The sequence below is a fragment of the Lontra canadensis genome, unplaced genomic scaffold (genome assembly GCF_010015895.1).
Source record: "Lontra canadensis isolate GAN:19392208 unplaced genomic scaffold, GSC_riverotter_1.0 scaffold30, whole genome shotgun sequence".
NCBI lineage: Eukaryota > Metazoa > Chordata > Mammalia > Carnivora > Mustelidae > Lontra > Lontra canadensis.
Genome location: NW_022631024.1, coordinates 11498368 through 11525364, shown reverse-complemented (window position 1 = coordinate 11525364; position 26997 = coordinate 11498368). Strand labels below are relative to the sequence as shown.

The following is a 26997-nucleotide window of genomic DNA, read 5'->3' as shown; positions in this document are numbered from 1 at the left end:
TTAAAACCTTCAAATATAGCTTCGCTTAAAAAAATTAACACGTGAAAGTAATGCTCCACCTAGTCTAAACAAGAATTCACCTTCTAAACCCTTTAAGAGTCCCAAACATCTTCAAAAATATTTTGAATAAATCTAGACAAACTTGTTAAGCATTTTTTTCCTTTCATCAAGTTCAAGAATCATATGCTTTAATGCTTTTCTTTCTATAATTAGTCTTGAGTGCTGCCAAAAAAACAGGTAAAAACATACCCCACAAAATAATACTTTTAAACACATGATTATACAGGGATGCCTGGGTGGTTCAGTCAGTTAAGTGTCTCTCTCTCTCTTTTTCTTTTTAAAGATTTTATTTATTTACTTGACAGAGAGAGAGTGAGAAAGCACAAGCAGGAGGAGCGGCAGAAGGAGAGGGAGAAGCAGGCTCCCCACTGAGCAGGGATCCAAGGATGCAGGGCTCAGTCCCAGGACCCTGAGATCATGACCTGAGCTGAAGGCAGCAGACGCCCAACTGACTGAGCACCCAGGCGCCCCCAGTATCCGACTCTTGATTTCACCTTAGGTCATGATCTCAGGATTGTGAGATCCAGCCATGTGTCCAGCTCCACGCTGGGTGTGGAACCTGTTTAAAATTCTTACTCTCCCTCTTTCTCTCGCCCTCCCCTAAAAAAAAAGTGTCAGTAAACCACTGGGTAAAATCCAAGAGATTAAAAATATAAATTAACTCTGACCTATATTTTCATCCACAGTTTACCTAAATTAAATTCACATTCTAAGTACCATTTTATGCATGTAGCACATGCCAAAGTATAATGATATTGTATCTCTAACTAGACTGTAAACACTGAGGGAAAGAATTCAGCTTTGTGTCCTAACATAGCTAATGGCAGGTTAAGAGCTCAAACATGTTAAATGAACTCAATTCAGGTAGCCCCAAGTCTACTGGCTCATACATTTTGATAAAATAATACCCCCACATAGGGCGCCTGAGTGGCTCAGTAGGTTAAGCCTCTGCCTTCGGCTCAGGTCATGATCTCAGGGTCCTGGGATCGAGCCCCACACTGGGTTCTCTGCTCAGCGGGGAGCCTGCTTCTCTCTCTCTCTCTGCCTGCCTCTCTGCCTATTTGTGATCTCTCTCTCTCTGTCAAATAAATAAAGTCTTAAAAAAATAATAATAATACTCTCACACACAAATAACAGACACTCCTTAAAACAACAGTTGGAGAAGAGGGTTTGAGAACGTAAAAGGCAAAGTCTATGAAGTTGTTCTGCCCTTCTGAGGCACCATTATAACACAATCATTATAGCTACTGGGAAACTGCTTAAATAAAATGTAGGCGTAATAACTAAAAGTGGGGAAATTTCACCATACTGAACACAACAGCAAAGTACAAACATTTGCAAATAAGTTAGTTTCCTGAAAAGTAACAATGACAATATCAATATCGAACTAACACTAACATTACTCACACCAAGCTAACATTTATTTAGAACTTTATCATGCCAGGTACTGCTATTTTTTTCCTCACTGAATCCTTATAACCCTATGATGACTGTGCTCATTAACTTCATTTAACAGTTGAGAAAAGTGTTGACATACCTAGCAAGCAGCTACATCAAAATTCACAATGACTCAGTTCTGGTTCCAAAGCAGCCCTTGCTCTCCATCGACTAATCTAAACATTTTGTCAGTCACATCTACCTTAACTTCCAGTTCTGTTAATAACTGATTCCTTAAAGTTCCTTTTATCTACTGGTTTTACAGAACTTCATCTGGCTTCTAGTTACATCTATTTCACCTGAGTTTATGCTCAAATATCATTTAAAATACAGGGGTCTCCAAACCTTACCTCTTAGCTGAGCTTAAATTCTTTATTTCCTCTGTTATTTTTTTAAAGATTGTACTTATTTATTTGCTTATTTATTTATTTATTTATTTATTTATTTATTTTGAGAGAGAGCACTAGCAGGGGGAGGGACAGAGGGAGAGAGAAAAGCAGACTCTGCACTAAGCGTGGAACCTGGCAGGGGGGGCTTGATCTCACAACACTGAGATCAAGACCTGAGCCCAAATCAAAAGTTGGATGCTTAACCAACTGAGCCACCCAGGCGCCCGTCCTCTATGATCTTAACATCAAAACAGAATCTCAGAATTGGAAAGGCTGTTAAAAGCCATCTTCTCCAATTTATTTATTTACTTATTTTTAAAAAGATTTTATTTATTTATTTGACAGACAGAGATCACAAGTAGGCAGAGAAGCAGGTGGAGAGAGAGGGAGAAAGCAGGCTCCCAGCTTAGCAGAGAGCCCGATGCGGGACGCGATCCCAGGACCCTGGGATCATGACCCGAGCTGAAGGCAGAGGCTTAACCCACTGAGCCACCCAGCTGTCCCTGTCTTCTCCAATTTAATTCAAGTCAACAAATATTTTCTGAATGTCTTCCCCGTACCCAAGCACTAACAACACAGGACAGAACAAAACAGAGACAGCCTCTGTCACTGCAAAGCTTAGTCAACTAAGAAGCCAGGAGCAAGTAAACTGTAAATAACTACAAGTATATAAACGTGTGTGTGTACACGGGGACACACACACACACACACACACACACTTGTGCTCTACTTTTTTCTTTACTTTGAATGAACTGCCTTTCTCTAGGTTAAAGCCAATCCTCACTTGTATGCTGATTTCTTCCCTTCACATCTACTTAAGAACATTACTGTAGAGATCCCAACTACCCTATTCCCCTCCCATCCACATTTCTTTCTCTATGGATCATTCTCACCAATAAATAAACATGCTATTATTTTTCATCTTAAAAAAAAAAAAGAAAGAAAGAAAACTCTCTATGTCACGTCTTCCCTTCAACTTCCACCTCCATTTTTGTCCCTCCCTTTACAAGAAAATTGTTTGAATGAGGTGTCTATAATCACTGTCTCCAGCTTCTCTCCTCTGATCCCCTCTTGAGCCCAAATCTTGGTTTGGGCCCAGGTTGGGATCTCCGGGTCGTGAGATCGAGCCCCACATCAGGCTACATGCTCAGTGTAGAGTCTGCTCTGCTTGAGTTTCTCTCTTCCTCTCCCTCTGTTCCTCTCCCCTGCTCTCTCTCAAATAAATTTTTAAAAATATATATACAAACAAATAAGCACACTATAATCCAATGCTACATTATCATTTTTCCTCTTCTTGACCTAACAGAAGAATCTAACATGGCTGACCACTATCCTTGAAACGCTTCCTTTGACTTTGGGACATTACACCCTCACAGTGTTCCTCCTGTCTTCTCCACTCAGTCTCAGTCTCATTTGTTACTTCCCACTCATCTCCCTGACTTCAAAACACTGGGGTACCCTACCCTTAAACCCAGTCTTTAGACCTTTCCTTTTCTATCTATACCCAGCACTAGGCAATCTCATTCCATCTCATGGCTTAAGAACCATCAAAATGCTGACAGCTCCCAAATTAGTATCTCCAGACTTTACCTTTCCCCTAAATGCCAGATCCAAATTTGCAACTACCCACTCAACAGCTCCTGTGGGTTGTCTAACTGGCATCTAACTTAACATGTCCAAAATTGCACTCATCTCCCTCCACTCCCCCAAAGAAAAACCTCTTTAAATCCCAGGCTTCCCCATCTCAGTCAATTGTAATTCCATCTTTCCAACTGTTCAGGCAAAAAACTTTTTCATCATTCTCGACTTCTTTTTCTTACACCGATTATCAACTCCTGATGACTCTACCTCCAAAACATATCCAGAATATACCTACTTACCATCGTTTCTATTGTTAATTACCACCCTGGTCCAAAGTACCGTATCTCTCACCTGGGATCATTGCAACAGCCTCCTAATTTTGCTTCAGTCCTTGCTTCCATTCTACTCTCAACACAGCAGCCAGAATGACCCTATTAGCCCAAGTCAAATCATATCACGCTTGTGCCAAAAATCCTCCAAAAGCTTCTTTTCTCAGCTCTCCATGGTCTGCCTCCACCTTCCTTACCTCTCTGATCTCACCTCTATAACCAGAAGACCTTATAATTTGCCATTCAAACCAACACACTACTAGGTAGGAGTGAAAGTGGGCACTATTAATAATACGTCATCAAGATAAGAGATGCAAACAAGGGCATATAATCACTCTATTATTGGCCCCCCTTTCCTACTGCTCCATCTGTGTTCTCAGACTTGCCAGGTATACTTTCACCTCTGTACCTTCACACTTGCTCTCTACCCAAATCTCTTACTTCCTTTAGGACTTTTTACTCAAGAGTGGTCTTCCTCAAAGACACAAAAAGATGAAAAAAAGATGAAAAAGCATTCCATGCTCATTGATCGGAACAATAAACGTTGTTAAATGTCTATACTGCCCAGAGCAACCTATACTTTCAATGCCATCCCGATCAAAATTCCACCGGCATTTTTCAAAGTGCTGGAACAAATAATCCCAAAATTTGTTTGGAATTGGAAAAGACCCCAAATTGTTAAGGAAATATTGAAAAAGAAAAACAAAGCTGGGGGCATCACGTTGCCTGATTTCAAGCTTTACTACAAAGCTGAGATCACCAAGACAGCATGGTACTGGCACCAAAACAGATACATGGACCAGTGGAACAGAGAGAGTCCAGATATGGACCTGCAATTCAACTAATTTTTGACAAAGCAGGAAAAAATAATCCAGTGGAAAAAATTGGACAGCTATGTATAGAAGAATGAAACTTGATCATTCTCTTACACCATTCACAAAGATAAATGGATAAAAGACCTCAACATGAGGCAGGAATCTATCAAAATCCTAGAGGAGAACATAGGCAGTAACCTCTTTGACATCAGCCACAATTTCTTTCAAGACACGTCTTCAAAGGCAAAGGAAACTAAAGCGAAAATCAACTTTTGGGACTTCATCAAAATAAAAACCTTCTGCACAGAAAAGGAAACAGTCAACAAAACAAAGAGGTAACCCACGGAATGGGAGGAGATATTCACAAATGACACTGCAGACAAATGGCTGATATCCAAGATCTATAAAGAACTCCTCAAACTCAACACTCAAAAAACAGATAATTACATCAAAAAATGGGGAGAAGACATGAACAGACATTTCTCCATAGAAGACATACAAATGGCTAACAGATGCATGAAAAAATGTTCATCATCACTAGCCATCAGGGAGATTCAAATCAAAATCACACTGAGATACCACCTTACACCAGTTAGAATGGCCAAAATTAACAAGACAGGAAACAATAAGTGTTGGAGAGGATATGGAGAAAGGGGAACCCTCTTACACTGTTGGTGGGAATGCAAGTTGGTGCAGCCACTTTGGAAAAGTGTGGAGATTCCTTAAGAAATTAAAAATAGAGCTACCCTATGACCCTGCAATTGCACTACTGGGTATTTACCCCAAAGATACAGATGTAGTGAAAAAAAGGGCCATATGAACCCCAATGTTCATAGCAACAATGGCCACAGTCGCCAAATTGTGGAAAGATCCAAGATGCCCTTCAACTGACAAATGGATAAAGAAGTTATGATGCATATATACAATGGAATATTAGGTCTCCCTCAGAAGGGATGAATACCCAACTTTTGTATCAATACGGATGGGACTGGAGGAGATTATGCTAAGTGAAATAAGTCAAGCAGAGAAAGTCAATTATCTTAAGATTTCACTTGTGGAGCATAAGGAATAACATGGAGGACATTAGAAGAAGGAGGAAAAGTGAATTGGGGGAAACTGGAAGGGGAGACTAAGCATGAGAGACTGTAGACTCTGAGAGACAAACTGAGGGTACTGGAAGGGAAGAGGGGTGGGGGGATGGGTGAGCCTGGTGGTGGGTATTAAGGAAGGCATGGAGCACTGGGTGTGGTGCATAAACAATGAATCTTGGAGCACTGAAAAAAATAAAATTAAAAAAAAAAGTGGTCGTCTTCAATGAGGTCTTTCTTGGACACGTTATGTAAAATGTCAGCCCCTACCCTGTCACACATTCATGTTTCCTCTCCACAGAAAGAGGTATTTTTGCCCAATTTGTTCCCTGACAAATCTGCACTGACTAGAACAAAACCTGTTAAATCACAAGCATTCAGTCCATATTTGGTAAATAAATATATGAATGAATAAGAGGTATTTCAGTAACATACTCTAGTTAGAGATTTCATAACCAGAGTAGATATAACATAGGAAGAACAGGAATACAGTCTTTGGTGGATGAGAAAAGAAGAGGTGAACAGCATGAAATCATCATTAAATGTTAACTAAATACTGAAAATGTTAACACAATACTGAAAACTTTAACAATAATACCTGGAAGGTTCATGAAAGACTTAAAGGAAAAACAAAGGTCTTCAAACTCTTCATTTATTCCTTACTTCCCAGAAAACAGTTTTCAAACTCCTTAGCCTAATATTCAAGGACCAATCTTGCCTTAACCCACACTCCTACTCCTATCTCACACAATTTTCCTATATAAAATCGCTTGTTCCAGCTAAAACCGCCTTTTCATTTTTATTTTTAATTCACCTTCATAGTATTATTTTTTTAAAGATTTTATTTATTTATTTGACAGAAAAAGAGAGTGAGAGAGCACAAGCAGGAAGAGCAACAGAGAGGGAGGAGAAGCAGGCTCCCCGCTGAGCAAGGAACCTGATGTGGGACTCGATCCCAGACCCCGAGATCATGACCTGAGCCAAAGGCAGCTGTTTAACCAAATGAGCCACCCAGGCGCCCTAGTATTATATTCATTGTTATTTACATCAGACCTCATCTTAATTACTTACTTACTTGTTCTCATTTCCAAAGCCTGGCTCAATAAAACCTTCCTTCCCAACCATATAGTACGGCCCCAGTGATAAATTCCAACTCTGAACTCTTAAAGCACTGCTTATCCATACTACTAATTTGAAACCTTTTTTGTTTTCATCTTTGATGTCTGTATCCTGTCTTTCCGGCAAAAATGACAGGTCCCCTAAAGGCTGAGAGTATCTTTTAGATGGATGTAACCCTATCCCCGAATACCACGAGCACACAAAGAAGCGCTCATATATATTTGGTAACTGCATTGTCACAAGTTGCTCTGCAAAAAAGAACATAAGTAAAATAAAAGATTTTACATTAATATTAGGCACTAACATATCTAACAATAACAAACAGAATTTTTTCCTGAAATTTGCAAGCATTTTCCAAGGGATATCATTTCTTTTTGTAGTCAAAAATTAGACTCTGAAAATCTGTAACTTCAGTTTCACTTACCACATTTTCTACAAAAGTAAAATTCATTATAAACCATGCACATTAAATCAAATGTTAAGCTTTTCAACTCATGTTATGAAAACGTATCAGTGAGAGAACAGTGGGAAGATTTTAGTTGCAGGAGTAAAGCACAATGGGTTTCTGTGTCTATGGTATAGAGCTGGGCCTGGCAGACTGTAACTATAGCTTATGGCCCAAATTCAGCTGGGGGCCTGATTCTATAAAGTTGTATTGGAACACTGCCATGCCTATTGGTTTGTGTAGAATCTATGGCTGTTTTCATGCTACAACAGCAGAGCTGAATAGTTGCCTGAGTCTTCCAGAGTCCATACGGCCCCCAAAGCCTAAAATCGTTACTATCTGGCCCTTTACAGAAGCAGTTTGCCAATTCCTGATAAGAAGCACACCTAATCCAATGCAGAGCATGGAGAGGAAGAAGAGCCTGAAATGTGTGACCTAGGAAATATGCTCTCAGGAGGATGCACATATTACAAATGCTAGCAACTACGCCTGAATGAGCTCTTGTGACTCAAGAGAAGGACTCTATACTAGGGAAAAGATGACTTCAAATGTTTTATGGAATGAGAATCATGTTTCATGTTTTTTCTCTGCTGAAAATTTCTAATTAAAGGGATCCCAAGATAATGATAGGTATCTAATGGTTCTACACTTTTAAACAGCTAGACTTCAAGTAAATAAATTAATCTAATAAATCCAGGAATAACTTTGTGAGACAGTCCATATTACACGAGAGAAGACTACCTGCTACTTTCTCATTTTAGAGACTACATCAAACGACATAGCAAAAAGGATACCAAAACTGGGGTCAGAAGATCTGAGGCATTTAAGGCTGGGCTTCGACACCTACTGTCAGTGTTATCTATTGGCAACTTAGTCACTTCACCTAAGTTTCTGTTTCCTCATCTCCAAAACTGGAGTGTCCTTGTCATCTCATATGCTAAGTTGTATAGTTCATATGAAGTGACTGGAAAGTGTAAATGACTACACAGTGTAAGGCGTCGTTCTTCTTGTCAATTAAAAGGTGATGTCTATCATTTCGAGGGGACACAGCTCCATGTCCGTCGCAAAGAGAACTGACCAAAATGAACCTCTCCATGAAACTAAGTGGGAAGCATTAAAGTCTTAACTAAACAGGTTAGACTACTTGCTAAGACTGTAGAAACTACACTTGTAAAAGGCTTATTAAAAGTGAAACTAAAGGCCAACAATCTTCAGCCTAAGAGCATTTTTAGCAACATAAATTCCACACACAAGTGTGGCTTTAAAATTTGCGAACAAAGCATGCTTTGCAAATATGTTAATGTGCCTAATTTAAAATGATCTGATTAAAAATTACAGAGGTAATGACAACTAAATATAATATGGGATCCTAGAACAGAAAGAGGACATCAGGTGAAAACCAAGGAAATCTAAACAACATGAGCTTTAGTTAACAATCATGTGTCAACAGTGGTTCACTAATTGTAACAAATATACCATGTTAATGTAAGATGTTAGTATTAAGGGCAACTTGGTGCTGGGTATATATAGGAACTCCTTGTGTTATCCTCTCAATTTTTCTGTAAATCTTAACCTGTTCTAAAAATAAATAAAGTATAATTAAAAAAATTACACAAGTAATACACTTCAAAGTCCAAGAATTCAATTTAGCAACTTTTATTCAGTTAAAAAAAAAAAAAGAGTATACTAACTTGAGAAAACGTTTGAACACAGTAATTTATCACAATCTGCAACAACCACCATCTAGAAAAAGGATTACCAGCTATCATATGATGTTCCAGAATCGGTTAACAGCTGGTAACACATTATAGTGTTCATTTTTTTTAAGATTTTATTTTTAAGTAATCTTTACACCCAGCGTGTGGCTTGAACTTACAACCCCGAGATCAAGAGCTGCTTGCTCTTCCAACAGAGCCAGCCAGGTGCCCCAACATATTTTAGTGTTTAAAAACTATCATACTAAAAACGTGCTCTTCCTCCATTTACTGTGATCAGAAATGAAACACGGATACTTCATAACAAAAGTTCCACAGGCACATTACATTTTGTACTAATTCCTGGTCAAGTGAACCGAGGCAAATACACTTCCTAGCCAGAATGTTTAAGAAAAGTCTGTTTATACATTAGTTTCCATTTAATAGCAAACTCTCTTAAAAGGCATTATAAATAATAATGGCTGAACTTGAGGAGAATTTTAACTGGTGGTAGTAAAATATATCCATGCTTAGGAAATTAAAAGAACAATAACTGGGGCGCCTGGGTGGCTCATTTGGTTAAGTGTCTGCCTTTGGCTCAGGTCATGATCTCAGGGTCCTGGGATGGAGTGCTGCATCGGGCTCCTTGCTCAGCAGGGAGCCTGCTTCCCCCCTCTGCTTGCTGCTCCCACTCCCCCTGCATGTGCTCTCTCTCTCTCTCTCTGACAAATAAATCAATAAAATCTTTAAAAAAAAAAAAAGTAAAGAAAGAAAGAAGGTAAGAAAAGAAAAGAAGAGCTACCACACATTTCAGGCTAGTCATGAACTAGGCACCAATCAGGGGCTTGAACACGGATATTCTCATCTGTGTAACACCCCTGAAAGGCAGGTATTCTTTTTTTTTTTTTTAAATATTTTATTTATTTATTTGAGAGAGAGACAGTGAGAGAGAGCAAGAGCGAGGAGAAGGTCAGAGAGAGAAGCAGACTCCCCACGGAGCTGGTAGCCCAATGTGGGACTCGATCCCGGGACTCCAGGATCATGACCTGAGCTGAAGGCAGTCGCTTAACCGACTGAGCTACCCAGGCACCCAGAAAGGTATTCTTATCGACATTTCACAGGTGAGGGCAGAGGAAATTAAAGGACCTGCCCAGGTCAAGTTAGTAACTGGCAAAGCTGAGAGTAGAATCCAGGTACATGTGGCTCACCGAGCTTTTACCACTATGCCATCTGAGTGCATAATTCACAGTCAAAGCCACTTGTAATCACCCCAATCTTCGGAAAACTATTAATATGAGGGTCAGTATCTGGACGAGTCCCCCTCTCTTTGGAAGTTTCAAACTGTCTGACAAAGTCAGGTTTAGTTGGACTTCAAGACTAAATAAATAACCTACATTCCCTCAAATTCTATGCAAGATATGATAAAACAAAGTTTAGAAAAAGTTACTGGAGATTAATTCCTTAAATCCCTCTTTTTACATTTTCCAGCTCATCTCCCACCATTTCTTCACTTCCCCAAAAGCAGCTGTTGCTCCATACTACATCCTAAAGTCTCCAACATGAGCAGATGCTAGTATACAGGCCCCAAAAGGCCCACAGCTTCCTTATGTTCAAATGAACTCAGATTTATCCTTCAAGGCCCAGCCCCCAAATCTCTTCCCTCTGTGAAGCTCTAGGGGAACTACTCCCACCAACAGAGTGAGTCCCTTCCTCCTTTAGACACTAAATAATAATGAACCATGAAGTAGAAAAGTTACTCCGCTTTCTTTTCTTTATCGTTTTTTGGAGCCCAGCGTGTGGCCTGAACTCACGACCCTTGGATCAAGACATGAGCAGAGATAAAAAGTAGGATACGTGACTGAATGAGGCACCCGAGCATCCCAAAAGTTACCCCATTTTCAAGTCTCTTTCAGTCCTTCTATTTACATCATGGAGAAAATCTAAGCAAGGTGCCAATTTGTCTTCAACACTTCTCTAACACTTGGCTAATCTCTTCTTTTAATTAAAGAATAGCAGGCTTCAAACCCAGCAGCTTTTTAAAAAAATATATTTATTTATTTATTTATTCAGAGAGACAGAGAGTGCAAGCAGGGAGAGGGGCAGAGGGAGAGAGAGAGAATCTTAAGCAGCCTCCACATTCAGCACAAAACCCCAAGAGGGGCTTGATCTCAAGACCTTGAAACCATAACCTGAGCCAAAACCAAGAGCTGGACACTTAACTGACTGAGCCACCCAGGCGCCCCAAACCCAGCAACTTCTGCAAGTAGTAGCTAGCTAGGTTTCATAACGTTGCTTTGTTTTTACTATATTTAAGTTGCTTTTGAGGTGTTAGCCCTTCATTATGGTAATAACATAGAGCTTCTTGGTTTTTTTTTTTAAGATTTTTATTTATTTATTTGACAGAGAGCAGGAGAGAGAGCAGATGAGAAAGAACAAGCAAGGGGAGCAGCAGAGGGAGAAGGAGAAGCAGACTTCTGCTGAGGAGGGAGCCCGAGGCTGGACCCCGGGATCATGACCTGAGCCAAAGGCACAGGCTTAACTGACTGAGCCACCCAGATGGCCCAACATAAAGCTTCTTGAAAAATATTTTCAAATTGTGTCCACAAAAAAAGACAAATAACAGTACAAGTAGGATGCAGATTTGGGAAAAATTATGATGTTACTCAAGGAGTAAGCACGGGAAACATTTTTAGATACTGATGCCTACACCCTGACAGAAATGCCAGTTACTTTTTCTGTTGTTCATTACATAGGAACAACAGTGCTTACATAATATTCATATTAACCTGATATGGCAAAAAAAGGACATGACTGCCAATTACTAATGACCTACCTGCCACAATGTTACTGCCTACATTTTATCAATCAAGTATTTTAAATTTGAGGATTATTTTAACTACCCACCACTTTTCAGGAATCCAACCAATCCATATGAGATAGATATCCCTTGCAAATATTTTTTATAAATATAAATAACCATCTTGAATTACAAGGATTTGTCTAAGCATGTCCCCTTACAAGACTTAACCTCCTTCAGTGCAGTAACAGTTTATTATTTATGTTTTGTTAATTATATGACCTAAAAATCATTAGGTATTAAAAATAATGAACTCATTTCTTTCCAAAAAATGGACAGACAAGCACAGTAAGCTTACTACAATTCCCTCACGCATTCATTCAACAAATGTTTGTTAATCATCTAACAATGCGCTAGGCACTCATGAACAGGACGGGTAAGGTCTGCCCTTGAGGGGCCCGTGTTCTCACACTGTACGTGATAATAACAATTTTGAACAGTTTCCACAAATCAGATTTCTATATACCCTCTATTTAGAATCCTTTGCCCACTTTTGTCATTGGCCAGTTAAATCTCACTTAGGCATCAGAGCCTGGCTCAAACCGAGGAGCCTTTCCTTACCATTCTCATACTTTCTCATTTGGCCTCATCTCTATCACAGCATTTATACTGTTAGCAACAAAATGTTGTTTTCTCAACAAAATTCCGTTACCTGAAGTAGGAAGATAGTCATCTTGGTACCCCCACTGCTTAGCAGACAAACTGGTGTTTAGCAGTCTGATTTAATGTCTACATTTATAAAAAGTTAATCAATAAAGGACTGAATGATAACGAGCAATGAGCTAGTTAGGAATCAGCCAAGCAACCTCTAACCAGTTCCAAACTGATTAAAGAACAGTAACTAAATTTAAGCTGAAAATATCTACTATTTTTCTAACAGGTATACCTGAAATAATTATTACTGTACTAAAAAGATATTTCCTGGGCGCCTAGGTGGCTCAGTGGGTCAAGCCTCTGCCTTCAGCTCAGGTCATGATCCCAGGGTCCTGGGATCGAGCCCCACATCGGGCTCTCTGCTCAGCAGGGAGCCTGCTTCCCCCTCTCTCTCTGCCTGCCTCTCTGCCTACTTGTGATCTCTCTCTCTCTCTGTCAAATAAATAAATAAAATACATTAAAAAAAAAAAAAAAGATTTCCTCACACTTAAAAAATAACTACCACTAAGGAAAAAAAGGAAACGATGATACGTCAACATCTTCAGTTGGTATATTTGAAATAAGGGTAAAACATTGTAGGAAAAAAAATGGACTTAGTACCAACTCTTCCTGGCACAAGGAACAGAAATGCACCCTACCTTGAAATACAAGTACTATAAAGCCAGAGTGCATCTACATCTCAAGTTAACACTATGTCAGACTAATTGTTATGACACCAAAATTCAAGATCCTGCCAAAGTAAATAAAACCCAAACAGATGTCAATTCTACCCCCAATACACTACAAATCTTCCACAACTAAAGAAGACAGACTGACCGCAAAAATAATGAAATTCATGCATACCCAACAGCTTATGGGTTAAGCTTGGATTTTATTATGTAACTCCAATGAGAGAATATCAAAATACCTGGACAGCAAATATACATTACTTAGTAAATACTAATGTATCCTTACTTGTTCCAGTTCAAAAACCTTGACTTTTTAAAGTATTACTTGAAACCATTACTAATGTAACCAGCAATATTAAACAAGATTAGGTTCGAAAGACACTAAGTAAGTTATGGTACACCTCTGCCATCGAATACTACACAATTGCTAAGGAGACAGAGGTACAGAGGTCCATTACCTACTATTACATGAAAAAAGCACAGTGCAGAACACTATGCATGGTAAGACCCCAGACACATCTAAAACACAACACTCAAGCAAAATTACCTGGACTCAAATCTCAGCTTTGCCACTCACTAGCTGTGCAACCTTTGGTAATTACTTCTCCTTGCCTCAGTTTTTGCATCTTCAAGTGTATATAAAAGAGAATCCAATTCGTAAGGTATGTTCTTGGGTGGTGAAGATTTAACAAGTTAATATATCTCAGGGTGCCTGGGTGGCTCAGTCAGTTAAGCACCCAACTCTTGATTTTGACTTAGGTCATGATCTGAGGGTTGTGAGATTGTCGAGCCCTGCATCAAGCTGTGCACTGGGCATGGGACATGCTTAGAATTCTCTCTCACGGGGCGCCTGGGTGGCTCAGTGGGTTAAGCCGCTGCCTTCGGCTCAGGTCATGATCTCAGGGTCCTGGGATCGAGCCCCGCATCGGGCTCTCTGCTCAGCAGGGAGCCTGCTTCCTCCTCTCTCTCTGCTTGCCTCTCTGCCTGCTTGTGATCTCTCTCTGTCAAATAAATGAATAAAATCTTTAAAAAAAAAAAAAAAAAGAATTCTCTCTCACTCTTTCCCACTCTCCCTCCCCCCACAAAACAACAGCAACAAGTTAATATCTGTAAAGCACTATGCAAGCACAAGTGTTAACTATAATTTCTGGAAAAAAAAAAGAAAAAGAAAAAATTCCAAAACATATAGTATGTGTATGTATACGTGGGGAAGAAAAGCTTTCAATTTTTGCATTTTTTTTTTTTAATTTGACAGAGATCACAAGTAGGCAGAGAGGCAGGCAGAGAGAGAGAAAGAGGAGGAAGCAGGCTCCCCGCAGAGCAGAGAGCCCGATTCGGGGCTCGATCCCAGGACCCTGGGATCATGACCTGAGCCGAAGGCAGAGGCTTTAACCCACTGAGCCACCCAGGCGCCCCATGCATTTCTTTTTTAAGTTTATATTTATTTTCGTTAGTACTCTCTATACCCAACATGGGGCTCGAACTCACAACCCCATGATAATAAGCCACATGCTCTTCTGGCTGAGAGAGCCAAGGGCCCCTTTTCTGCATTGTTTTTAGTTTTTGTTTGTTTGTTTGTTTGTTTAAGATTTATTTTAGAGGGGCACCTGGGTGGCTCAGTGGGTTAAAGCCTCTACCTTTGGCTCAGGGCAACCCATGCCCAGGCAAGTTGGGGGAGGAGAGGCAGGAGAGGGAGAGAGAATTCTAAGCAAACTTCATGCTAAGCACAGAGCCCAAAGCAGGGCTTGATCCCACAACCCCAAGATCACAACCTGAGCCAAAACTGAGATGGACACTTAACCCCAGTTTTGTTTTGTTTTGTTTAAACAAAGAACACGACTTCAGTAATTTCTAAAAATGAGAACATAGGGCGCCTGCGTGGCTCAGTGGGTTAAGCCTCTGCCTTCGGCTCAGGTCAGGGTCCTGGGATTGATTCTCGCATCAGGCTCTCTGCTCAGCAGGGAGCCTGCTTCCCCCCTCTCTATCTCTGCCTGCCTCTCTGCCTACTGTGATCTATGTCAAATAAATAAATAAATAAATAAATATCTTAAAAAAAAAGAGAGAGAACATAATAAAAATTTGGCAGTAAGTAGTGCAATTACTTAAACACTAGGGACCGACTTCTGTAAACAATTATATATTAACGCTGTGAGGGGTGCCTGGGTGGCTCAGTCATTAAGTGTCTGCCTTCAGTTCCGGTCATGATCCTCCCGGGATCCAGCCCCACATCAGGCTGCCTGCTCAGCGGGAAGCCTGCTTCTTCTTCTCCCACTCCCCCTGCATGCGTTCCCTCTCTCGCTGTCTATCTGTCAAATAAATAAATACAATCTTTTTTTTTTTAAAGTGAAAGTTTTCAAGTGCAACAAAAAGGATAGTACTTCTGGACACAGTTCAACAATAACAAGCTACACACCAATAAGCAGAACTGCAATGATGTCCTTCGATTTCCCGGAGGCAATAAATACAAAAATATGTACCCAATCTAGAAATGGGTATCAGGAACTTTCACAATTAGATAAATCTCCATCACTTTAATAGTCTGAAATTAAATACCACCAAATCTAATTTCCTCCTATTCAATAATCTCTAATGACAACTCACTAAGACATATACAAACCGGGAGCTTAAGATAAACCAAATGATTCTTTTTTTTTTTTTAAAGATTTTATTTATTTGATATATAGAGAGAGATATCAAGTAGATAGAGAAGCAGGCAGAGAGAGAGGGGGAAGCAGGCTCCCCACTGAGCAGAGAGCCCGATGCGGGGCTTGATCCCAGGACCCTGAGATCATGACCCGAGCTGAAGGCAGAGGCCCAACCCACTGAGCCACCCAGGCGCCCCAAACCAAATGATTCTTAAAAAACCTAAAATCCTTAGAACCCTCTGAGAAATTTTGAGAGAAAGATTTCACCACCTTACAAGCTTTGAGGAAGCTTTAGTCCCCTGGATAAACACAGCTCCCCCCATGGATACAGTGAGAATACAAAACCACCAAACAGAAGAACAGAAAGAGAACTTTGAGCTTCAGCTGCATTTTTTCTGCTGAGCTGTAATACTGGTAAAGCCTGTTTCAAGATCCAAGAGTTTCAAGAGTCCACCCTAAAAATTAGGGAAGATACATAAACAGCAGCCTGTCATGTTCATTTCATCACATTTACCAGAATGGCATCTGATAAAATTATAAATATTACCAATCTTCAAGCAGCATTATTATCACTGACTGTGTTTTACCTTAAAGGAAACTCTTTGAGCACCCCCCCCTCCATGTGGGCCTTGATCCTAGGACCCTGGGATCATGACCTGAGCTGAAGGAAGCCACCCAGGTGCCCCAGTTTAAATAGTTTTTCAAAAAGAAATCAACTGTTAAGATGACTCCATAGAATTATGAAATTCGTAATTTTAACTAGTTTACATAATGCTTACAAAAAGAGAAAGAACTCAATAACTGCTAGTTATTAATGATGGAACAGAAAATCAGAATTCAAGTTGGCCCATTACAACCCTGAATAGTTAGATATTAAAAAACACTTGGTTTTAGAGGACTCAAAGACTCCTTGGGTTCTAAAGGAGGTCCTAAAGATGAAATAATTCTGCAAAAAGAATTCACCTACTCTTTCTTAAGCTTTTCGATACAGAAATCTGTATTTGTAAACATTCTGCAATTCTGCCTTGTGACTTTTAGATCTAATGTATTTTTGTCAGGTATTATGATTTATAAATAATGGAAGTAAAATTGACAGCGGGGGTTAAAGTTTTGCATTAGAAAATGAAAGGAGACAGTTCGGAGGGTGTTAAAAATAGATGCATTTAAGGGCACCTGTGTGGCTCAGTTAAGTGTCTGCCTTCGTTCAGGTCATGACCCCAGGGGCCTGATATCAAGCCCTGCATTGGGCTCTCTGCACAGGGGGAGTCTGCGTCTCCCTTTCTCTCACTCCCTCCTCTTCTCCCCCTGCTCGTTCTCTCTCAAATAAATAAAACCTTAAAAAAAAAAAAAAGATGAGTTTAGCCTAAGTCCTAAAAACTTTAAAAATATACGTATTTGGATAAAATTAAGACAGCTTAGGAAGATAATCTGACTGTGATTCTGTAAAAAGAGAAAAAGGCTAATATCCCTTAACTAATTCTTTTGTCCTTTAAATTTTCCAATTTTTAATTCTTTCAAAGACTCATCGAAAATAAACTGAAAACATAATTAGTAAGTAGAAAAAAAAGGAAGAACGAACATGTTTGACAACATGCTTCCCGCTAGACTCTAGCGTGGGTGTACTGGCATTACAATGGAGCAAGACCATGCAAGCACCCTCTCGGACAGACAAATTAATGAGCAGACATCTTGCCTGCTTTTACAGTTACAACAGTGGGCTTAAAGCCTTACATTTTAAAAATGGCATACAAAAAAGGTGTATACAAAGATAATTTTGGCCTGATATATATATGTGTGTGTGTATATATATATATATATATATATATACACATATATATAAAATATATATAAATATATACATAATTATACTGTTAGCATTAAGCTATGCTTTTCTTTTAAACATACGCTCAACCATTCATTTATACATATTAAATATGACAACTTGAAGTATCAACAAATAGTTCAAAACTGGGTTTCAGAGTCTGGCTGGCTCAGCTGGAAGAACATGCAATTTCTCATCTCAGGGGGAGGAGTTTGAGCCCCACAATGGGTGTACACATTACTTAAATAAACTTAAAAAAAGAAAACAAAAAACTGGGTTTCAGCTTAGAAACAATGAAAAACTCCCCTACTAAAAATGTTTTTTACAAAGTCACAATACATATTGAAACATATTCCAAAAAATGAGAAAAATATAGTAAGTATAAAGAAAGAAATTTTAATTAACTATAATTTAAAAACAAGAGAGGAGCCTCGCTGGCTCAGTCTGTAGACGACACAATTCTGGATCTCAGCATTTTGAGTTCAAGCCCCACATTGGGTGTGAAGCCTAGTTAAAATGTGAAAAAAAAAAAGAAAGGGTGCCTGGGTGGCTCAGTTGGTTATACAACTGCCTTCAGGTCAGGTCACAATCCTGGAGCCCCAAGATCGAGTCCCACATCGGGGATCCCAGCTCCATGGGGAGTCTGCCTCTCCCTCTAACCTTCTCCCCTCTCATGCTCTCTCTCACACTCTCTCTCAAATAAAAATAAATAAAAGCTTTGGGGCGCCTGGGTGGCTCAGTGGGTTAAAGCCTCTGCCTTAGGCTCAGGTCATGATCCCAGGGTCCTGGGATCAAGCCCTGCATCAGACTCCCTGCTCAGCAGGGAGCCTTCTTCCCCCCTTCTCTCTGCCTGCCTCTCTGCCTACTTGTGATCTCTACTCTCGAATAAATAAAATCTTTAAAAAATAAAATCTTTTTTAAAAATTTTTTTAAAAAGAAAAAAACAAAAATAAAAACAAAAAACCAAATATCCCAGTACCTGAAGCCTCTTCTAAAATGTATACAGGAGGGGCGCCTGGGTGGCTCAGTGGGTTAAAGCCTCTGCCTTTGGTCCGGGTCGTGGTCCTGGGGCCCTGGGATGGAGCCTGCATCATGGGGCTCTCTGCTCAGCAGGGATCCCGTTTCCTCCTCTCTCTCTGCCTGCCTCTCTCTGCCTACTCGTGATCTCTGTCAAATAAATAAATAAATCTTTAAAAAAAATAAAAAAATAAAATATATACATGATACAGAAATTACTCGTCCTAGTTTCTTTAAAAATGAAAATACCTTAATTAGGATTACTTAAGGAGCAAAAGCCACAAACACAAGTTTAGGCAGTTTGTAGTGAAAAAATACCTAACTAAAATCCTTCATGCCTATGTAAAGATTAACTCCAGGGAAGGAATTATAGCAAAAAAACAGAAGTTGAAGGGAAAAAAAGTGAATTAACCATTTGAGAAAATTTCTTTCAAGTACTGGTCTTTCCATAGCAAGTAGGAGGGATTCCACTTATTTCAGGCTTTTACAAAAAAAATTAAAAATTAAAAGAAAAAAAATCATACTTTACCTTGAAGAATCCTAAAGTAATGTGTAACCAACTCCACACAATCAATCCTAAAAAAATTAAAAATAAAAATTCTTTTTTAAATAAAGGGAAAATGTCTAACTATTAGGAATATATCCACTTTCCCTCTCCAATTTTCTACAATAATTAGGGGTAATTTTTCCAAATGCCATTATGAGGCAGCATCACCTTATAAGGTGGGAAGCGCTCTGGGTCATCACTGGAAAGCAGCTCACAAACTCACAGCAGAACCAACTGGGTGAAGTGAGAAGTGACAACATTGTGATAGTGGCCAAGAAGGCACCAGAAGACTAAGGCTTGTTTTGTTTTGTTTAAGGATTTTTATTTATTCATTTGACAGAGATCACAAGTAGGCAGAGAGGCAGGCAGAGAGAGAGGAGGAAGCAGGCTCCCTGTTGAGCAGAGAACCCGATGCAGGCGGTGCTCGACCCCAAGACACCCAGGCGCCCCAAGGCTTGTTTTAAAGTCAAGGATGTGGTACCAAGGCAAAACAGAATGCAAGAGAGCTGGAGCACCAAAAGATAACTAGCAATCACTGAACGAAAGGCATGTTCCCGAAGTTTTCATATGCTCCTGTCATTAGTCAGTCCTATGACCCCCCACTTTACAGACGAGGCATCAGGTTTAGAAAAGTCAAATAACTTCCTGCCTAGCCATTCAGCTGTCATGAGGCAGAGAATTCTAAAACTACGTTTGTTTGGCTTCACAGCCCACATTCTTCATTTCCCCACGCTGACTCTCTGGCTCTTCTTCAGAACACTGACTTCAGGTTCCCTGTGAGCAATTTCACTGTAGTGAGCACTAGGAAGGGAGTGATACACCTGCAGGCAAATGATCACATACTATGACCTGGGCGGCCTCAATTTTTCAGTATTTCTTCATCCCAAGCTACCCTTACAATCCTTCCTCCCATTTTTCCATTTCAGAGACCTAACATACTAGCCAGAATTTAAAAAAAAAAAAAAAAAAGAAAGAAAGAAAAAGTAAAAAAGACTTGGCTATTCTATCTAACTTACAAATTCCTCTTCTTTGCTCTGCTTATTCTTTACCTGGAGCCTTTCTCCAACAGCCCTGTAGCCAGTTACATCTGTGCTTGTTAGGCCACCTCAAATGCCACCTCCTTCAAACAGCATTCCCTGATCTTCCACTCTCCCATTCCGTGGTAGTATCTCCAATCTAAATCTTCTTTACCCTTTATCCTGGTACGTCTATATAAACAATTCAGGAGTCTGATGAAGTTTTTTTTTTTTTAAGATTTTATTTTTATTTATTTATTTGACACAGAGAGAGAGATCACAAGGAGGCAGAGCAGCAGGCAGAAAAAGAGAAGCAGGCTTCCTGCTGAGCAGAGAACCCGATGCAGGGCTTGATCCCAGGACCCTGGGACTATGACCTGAGCTGAAGGCAGAGGCTTAACCCTCTGAGCCACCCAGGCACCCCATGGAGTCAGATAAAGTTTTAAAATAATCACTCCAGGGGCGCGTGGGTGGCACAGTTGGTTTAGCCTCAGACTCTTGGTTTTGGCTCGGGTCATGGTCTCAGGGTTGTGAGATCAAGCCCCAGGAATGTGTGGTGGTTTTGGCCGGAATCCCACCTTCCACAGACCGTAGGAGTTTGGCAAGTTACTTAACCTCTATGTGTTTCAGTTTCTTCTTGAAGCAGAACCTACTTCATAGGGTAGTTGTGTGGATTTTGCAAGTCAGTGAAAGTAAAGCGTCTAGCACGGTGCAAGGCACAATGCAGGAGCAGAATGCATATTAGCCAGACACAGAATATGCGTCCCTTCAGCTGCTGAAGTATAGCAGAACAACGTACTTTTTCCTCATTTTCTTTATTTCCTTTAGAAAGGAGAGGGGGTGGAGGGAGGCAGAGGAGAGGGAGAAGGAGAGGGAGAAAGAATCTGAAGCGGACTCCACACTGAGCACAGAGCCCAACATGGACTTGATCCCATCACCGAGATCATGACGTGAGCTGAAAACAAGAGTTGGAGACCTAACCGACTGAGCCACCCACACGCCCCAGAACAAGTTACTTTATGGATAGAATGCCGTGCGCACAGCGGTCACTCAAACATTCATTAGTGCTCTGTAAACAATTTCACATTAGACTCTGAAACTTTCATATTTTGATATAAAAATATTTGGTATGTTTGATATTTTGATCTAGAAGACAGGCTGAAGAGTGAGAAATGAATAAATACTGAGTGTAAAATTCTGAGTATAGCCCCAACACATACTGCATATATTACTCTGTGTGCAGGTTTGAAAGTCTATTTTGTTAAACCAGTGCTGTTTTTTTTCAAAGATTTATTTATTTGAGAGAGAGCGAGCAGAAGCAAGCACGGGGTGGGGGGGGAGCAGAGGGAGAGAGAAACTCAAGCAGACTCCATACTGAGCATGACCCCATCACTCAGCTGGATCTCCTAACCCTGATATCATGACCTGAGCCAAAACAAAGAGCTGGACACTTAACCAACTGGGCCATCCAGGTGCCCTTAAATTAGTACTGTTCAAAACAAACATAATGTGGGGACGCCTGGGTGGCTCAGTCAGGTGAGTGTCTGCCTTCGGCTCAGGTCATGATTCCGGGGTCCTGGGACTGAGCCCCGCATCAGACTCTTTGCTCAGCGGTGGCCTGCTTCTCCCTCTCCCTCCTCCCTGCTGCTCATGTTCTGTCTCTCTCTCTCTCTCTCTCAAATAAATGAAATCTTTTAAAAGAAAGGGAAAAAAATATTTTTTTTACATTAAAAAATAATAATAAAAGGGGGCACCTGGGTGGCTTGGTTGGTTGAGCATCAAATTCTTGATTTTGGCTTAGGTATTGATCTTGAGGTTGTGGGATTGAGGCCTGTGTTGGGCTCCATGCTTAGTGGGGGAGTCTGCTTGAGATACCTCCCTCACCCCCTCCTCCCATTCACACAAGTGAACACATTCTCTCTCTAGAAAAATAAATCTTAAAAAAAAAAATCACTTTATTGATTACTTATTAATTAAAGGGAAAAGGGCCCCTTTACAATATAAAGCTAGTAGATACTACTTTAGTCAAATGACCAAATTTACATCAATAATGAAATTGACCTCTAGTGCCTCTGATGTGACACACTTGAGACCTAAAATCAACTACACAGCGTTCCAACCAAAAATGTTTAACCTGAATCTGATCATGCAGAGACATTCAGACAAATCCAAATTGAGGGGCATCCTACAAAACAACTCGTTTGGATACTGACTGCCATGAAATACATCCTCCATCCCGCCCCCTCCAAAAGGCTGGAAAACCAGTCCAGATTCAAGCAGGCAACTAAATGCAATGCAAGCCCCTTAAATGCATCTTGGATCAAACACAAAACCAAGGATCTAGGGACAGTATTGGGACAATTGGGGAAATCTGAATAGGTACTATATGTTAAAGAATAATATTATATCCATGTTAAATTTCTTGAGGCTGACAACTGAATTGCAATTATGTGGAAGAAAGTGTTTGTTCTTGGGAAATACATACCCATATTTAGAGGGTAAAGTGTCCTGATGGTATCTATATCTAACTTGCAAGTGGTTCAGGGAGAAATGTGTCTACTAGTGCATAAAGCAAGCATAGCAAAACGTTAACAACTATGGAATCTAGGTAAGGAGTACAAAGGTATTATTATACTACTGTTGCAACTCTTCTGTAGGCTTATAATTTTTCAAAGAGTTGGGAAACAATACTTAAAAGTTATAGATTCAAGGGTGCCTGGCTGGCTCAGACAGAAGAGCATGCAATTCCTGATCTCGGGGTCGAGAGCTCAAGCCCCACGTGGGTGTAGAAATTACTTTAAAAAAAAAGTTATGGGGGCTCCGGGGTGGCTCAGTGGGTTAAAATCTCTGCCTTTGGCTCAGGTCATGATCCCAGGGTCCTGGGATGGAGCCCCGCATAGGGTTCTCTGCTCAGCGGGAAGCCTGCCTCCCTTCCTCTCTCTCTGCCTGCCTCTCTGCCTACTTGTGTTCTCTGTCAAATAAATAAATAAAATCTTAAAAAAAAAAAAGTTATGGATTCAAAACAAAATCAACAGAAAATAGGGATAGGTGCAAAGATGACTTAGCACCTGTATTAGAATTAACTGTTATCATCATAATTGCTTTTAGTATTTAAAGAAAACTTACGGTATCCCCTTTGCACCACCTCCACCCATTCTTATTGCCTTCCAGAAACTGTGAAATTATGAGGTAGGGTATGCCCATTTTCAACTTTACTAAATAACTGCAAATGTTGTCTCTCAAGGCAGCTGTACCAATTTGAAAGCCTACATTGTTTAGAATCTGTCCTACATAGAAACTATCCCACAGCAGTTTCTAAATTACCATTTTCAGTGACATCTTCACTAACTTTGATACTGTCAGACATTAAAAAATTTTTTTATCAATCTCATGTTAAAAATTCAGTGTCAAAAAAAAAAAATTCAGTGTCATTTATACCAACCTAGGATCACAAAGTAAAAAAATCTTAACAAAATAAGAACTTCATCCACAGACCCTTCCTTTTATCACATCACTGTAAGACATTCAGGATAATCAAACCTACATGGCAGCATGTACTAAAAATGATCAGTTGCCACGTGAAACCAAACGCCCATGAAAGCACGGCATGATGTTTGGGAAATAATTTGCCTTTTAAAAAATGTAAGATAGGGGCGCCTGGGTGGCTCAGTGGGTTAAAGCCTCTGCCTTCGGCTCAGGTCATGGTCCCGGGGTCCTGGGATCGAGCCCCACATCGGGCTCTCTGCTCTGCGGGGAGCCTGCTTCCTCCTCTCTCTCTGCCTGCCTCTCTGCCTGCTTGTGGTCTCTCTCTGTCAAATAAATAAATAAAATCTTTAAAAAAAAAAAAAATGTAAGATAAGGGGCGCCTGGGTGGCTCAGTGGGTTGAAGCCTCTGCCTTCGGTTCAGGTCATGATCCCAGGGTCCTGGGATCGAGCCCCACGTCAGGCTCTCTGCTCAGCGGGGAGCCTGCTTCCTCCTCTCTCTCGCTCTGCCTGCCTCTCTGCCTACTTGTGATCTCTATCTGTCAATAAATAAATAAAATCTTAAAAACAAAACAAAACAAAAAAATGTAAGATGAAAAGGTTCAGATTCAACCGGCATACATAATACTATCTGTAAGACTTTTTTTTTTAAGATTTTATTTATTTATTGGACAGAGAGAGATCACAAGTAGGCAGAGAGGCAGGCAAAGAGAGAGAGGGAAAGAGGCTCCCCGCCGAGCAGAGAGCCCGTTGAGGGGCTCAATCCCAGGACCCTGAGATCATGACCTGAGCAGAAGGCACAGGATTAACCCACTGAGCCACCCAGGCACCCCTATCTGTAAGATTTTTAAAATAGGTATTTTATTCCTAGAAATAAATAACCTAGGTCTTATAAATTAACTCATTTACTCATTCATCATGTATTTACTGAGTACCTGTTATGTGCCAGCCACTATTCCAGCACTGTGCCAAAGACAAAGTCACTATTCTCACAGACCTAACATTCTAATGGGGAGGCAAAAATTTTAAAAACTAATTTACAAATAATATGGTATCAGACAGATACATGCTATTAAAAAAAATAAAGGGGCAGGGAACAAAGAATGATAAGGGAGGCAGCATAAGGACACAGAAAGTACCAGGCAATATCTCTCCCTGGCACTGATTTTGTCATATGGTGAGTTCAATTCAGAATAAACTATTTCAGCTCCAATATCTTTTCATAAAATACTCTTCTTCACTTTTCCATACCCTGCTTTATTTTTTCCAGGGAAAAAAAAGTTTGCTGCAATGGTTTTCCCACTATTGCTATTATTTTAGAGGAAAAAAAATCTCACACAAGGTATTGACAGGTGTTTTACAAACAGTTGCAAATTTCAAGTCCCACACATTCTAAAGAAATGTCAACAGTGATCCGTCAGTGAGAAGTCTGATGCTAAAATGAAACTGAACTGTAAGAATTCAAAATTGAATTTTGAGAAAACGATTTACCAATTCTCCCAACTCTATCACCTGCACGTTTACTTTCTATCATATATGAAAAGAATAGCAGAGGGGCGCCTGGGTGGCTCAGTGGGTTAAAGTGGGTCATGGTCCCAGGGTCCTGGGATCGAGCCCCGCATCGGGCTCTCTGCTCTGCGGAGACCCTGCTTCCTCCTCTCTCTCTGCCTGCCTCTCTGCCTACTTGTGATTTCTGTCAAATAAATAAATAAAATCTTAAAAAAAAAAAAAAAAGAAAAGAATAGCAGCAACAGGAAAATATATCTGAAGAGAGATCATGTGTTTTTTTCTTAAAGATTAAAAATAATTAGAATATCCCCCTCTTTGGCACCTGGGTGGCTCAGGTCATGATCCCCAGGTCCTGGGATCAACCCCCACATGGAGCCCCACTTCCGCCCAAGTCCCTGCGCAAAGGGAAGTCTGCTTCTTCCTCTGCCCCTCCCCCAAACTCATTTTTGTCTCTCTCCCCCTCAGATGAATAAAATCTTAAAAAAAAAAAAAAAAGAGTATCTCTCTCTTTAAAAGTCACACTACCTATATGATTTGAAGAAAACCAGCACACATTAAAATTTCTTTTCACAGGCTTACACAAGAGCTTAGAAGGCTTCAACCACTTAGAACTAGGCGGTGCCTTCCTACAAACATCTAAGAGCCAAAGTATTCACTTCCCTTTTTTCCTCAGACTATTTTGCTGATTCCCCAGGACCCTGAATGAAGTATCTACAGTCTATCTTTCAAAATTATTACTCTGACTCAGCCAAATCTTCTTTCACTTCTGTGTATAAAATTCCCTCTTTATCTATGCTATAATCCTATCTGCTTTGTCTTCTTTCTTTAAAAAAAAAAAAAAGATTCAAATATCTTTCAGTCCAATTTATAGATCAACAAACACTTACTTCTACCTCAGGAGTTCTTCATCTTTTTTGTACCACGGATCTTTTTGGTAGTCTGATGAAGCCTATGGACTCTCAGATTTTGATTTTGATTTTATTGATTTGATTATAATCTCAACACCCAATGTGGGGCCTGAACTCACAGCCCTGAGATCAAGAGTTGCACACTCTACCAACTCAGCCAACCAGGCACCCCTCAGATTGCTTTTAAACAACTAAATATATGAAATCATGAAAGAAACCAATTATATGGAACTGTTATTTAAAAATCATGACTTGTTAATATATGTGTGGCTTTATCATCACATTAAATAACAAGATCTAACAATGTATCTAATAATGCTATAAATTCGAAAAATATATAAGCATAAAAGATATTGAGAGATCTGCAAAAAGTGTAAACATGATACAAAAAATTTATAATTTTTATTGGTGACAAAGTCACAGGCATTGCTAATTCCACTGTGGTTTGTTGCCTACATTCATAATTGAAAGAACTAAAAATTAGTTCCCAGGTAATAAAAATAGATGTGATTTTATCCCCATTCTAGTTCAAAAATCCCCTATAAAAATCCACCAAATGGTGAAATCCCAGGTTAAAATCCTTTCTAGTTCAAAGCTGTGCTCAAACTGACTTCTGTCACAAATTTTAAAATAAAGATTCCTCCCTTGGCCTAGCTCTCATCTGAACATATCACCATGCCTGTTTTCCCACAGACTTATACACAGAACACTGTTTATTTCTATGGTTTGCCCAGCCAGCACCCATTTAAATTTGACAGTCAATAAAAGGTGAAGTTGAAGAAAAAGGAGATGGAAGCAACCACCAGTCTCTCAATTCCAAGACATTCAACAGCAGGTAGAAAGATGCCAAGTATACTGGGTGTGTGTTTTTCGAAGCTGGGCTGCCCCCAGACCCAGGAGTCCAGCTTGTCAGG

The 26997-nt window shown here is 40.0% G+C and overlaps 1 protein-coding gene across 11 annotated transcripts in view; it reads right to left on the bottom strand.

The window, feature by feature from the left end:
• GAPVD1 (GTPase activating protein and VPS9 domains 1) overlaps positions 1–26997 on the bottom strand; it is a 79730-nt gene that overhangs the window by 52250 nt on the left and 483 nt on the right. The gene's annotated exons all lie outside the window — the stretch shown is intronic.